General features: G+C 38.0%; 1 long non-coding RNA gene across 1 annotated transcript; it reads left to right on the top strand.

The window, feature by feature from the left end:
• Window positions 1-295: 295 nt before the first annotated feature.
• On the top strand, window positions 296-1,742 carry LOC309478621. Its single transcript, XR_014199060.1, has 3 exons — window positions 296-501; window positions 594-1,104; window positions 1,579-1,742. It is a non-coding gene; the product is annotated as an uncharacterized lncRNA (long non-coding RNA).
• Window positions 1,743-1,955: the final 213 nt, after the last annotated feature.

Raw genomic sequence — 1,955 nt, 5'->3', positions numbered from 1 at the left:
AATTTAACCAACTATGACAAAGATTTTACTCTTCTATGACAAGGGTGCAAGTCTGTTAAAGTCAGCCTATCAGCATGCACTTCCTCATAATGCCAAGGAGAGAATATGGAGCACATGACACACAACAACACAAAGTATAAATACATTTGAAACCTTTTTATTCATTCTAATTTCTCAGTTCTTCATGGTAATTGTTTCTTTGTTCTTGTAAAAAATCTGATTCAAGTATTGATTCAGAAACATGCAAAAAAACATTTTAACATTTTCATTTGTACACTTCTTTCAGTCTAAATGCATGGCAGGAAATTGTTGTAATCACAAAAGCTGTGGATAGGAGGCGCTGAGGGTCCATACTAGAATAAAGGCATGATCATGTTGCAACACTAAAAGGGGAAGAGGAATTACATCAAACCAAACTTGATATTTTTTTCACTTACAATATTTCTCCAGTCTATATCAACATGATCAGAGTTCTCCTTGTCTCGCTACTTTGGCTTACAGGTAAATATTGTATCATATAAAAAATGAGTTTAAAGGGAGTGTTTAGTAATAGTGCAGTGTGCTCTTACACCATTTATCATTTCTTTTCACAGGTTCTGTTGTCAATGGCAGTGTTCAACAAAGTCCCTCGAATCTAATTAAAACCGAGAGAGATTCTGCAGAACTTGTCTGCACACACAACATCGCATCTTACACTATTATCCTCTGGTACAAACAAACACGTGGACATGAATTGACATTACTGGGATATATCTGGAATACAAATTATTATACAGAGGATAATTTTAAGGGAAAAATCAGTTTGAATGGTGACGGAACCAAGAATGGATCCTTACAAATCGAAGCTCTTGCTCTCAATGACAGTGCGATGTATTTCTGCGCTGCTAGTTTACACGGTGTGATGTGCAGTCGTGACACAATACAAAAAGCTCTGAAAGCAGCAGAATTATGATCCACGGCAGGGTTTCTGCACCTGCTCAAGAGATCGGCTGATAATATCCGCTGACATGAGATGCACACATGCTGGTATACAGTCATGTGGTCTGAATATTAATAGGAAAACTTAAACAGGTCATATAATGAATTCACATCTTGTTTGATGATGTCACGAACTGCTCGGAGACACGAAGGTTCAGATCCAAATGCAGCTTTTATTTAAGGCGCAATCCAAAGTACAGGCAATGGGTCAAAACACAGGTAGGCAGTCCAAACAAACAAATAAACAAACAAACAATCAAAACAGGCAGGGGTCAGAGGCAAAAGAGTAATCCAGGGAACAGGCAAGAAATCCAAAAAACCAAGAGACATGAAAACAGGGAAAACGCTCAGAAATGCAGTGTGACACAAACAAGACTTCGCGGTGAGTGAATGAATGAACATGGTATAAACAGACAGACTAACAGGATGAGACAGGTGAATGCAATCAGTGAATGAGGTACAGGTGAATGTGATAAGTGATGATGAGTCCGGGCAGTGAGTTATGGGAAATGTAGTTTGTGAGTGAAACATGATAGTCTGGTGTGGAGTGCCCTCTGGAGGCTTTCAAGGGCACTCCAGCTGGTTATCGTTACAGATGAGTCCAGACATGAAATCATGCCAAACATATCAAAACAATAAAATAAAATGTAATCAACACAATTTTTTACAGATGCTAACAAATATTTTGCTCTTAAATCGGTTAAAACAGAAATATGTAACACTGATAAAAAATGTGAAGTTTCTTCATGGGTTGAGAATTTACTGTTTAGACCTTATGCGCCAGAGAAACGAGGGCGCCGCCATCTTTAGAATATTGTCTTTTAACTTCCGTTTCTGCGCTCGCTCTGTATATTTCTATGGCATTGCTGTCGAGGAGTAATTCGCTTTTGAAGTGGATTTACTTAATGTAAAGTTAACGAAAGTTATCATGAGGACTGTAAAGTTTAAAGCAGATGACTTAACAAATGTCAGTCGAC

The sequence above is a fragment of the Leuciscus leuciscus genome, assembly GCF_965113295.1.
Source record: "Leuciscus leuciscus genome assembly, chromosome: 17".
Lineage (NCBI taxonomy): Eukaryota > Metazoa > Chordata > Actinopteri > Cypriniformes > Leuciscidae > Leuciscus > Leuciscus leuciscus.
Note: the sequence above shows the minus strand (reverse complement) of the source record. Positions and strands in the feature narration are given on the sequence as shown.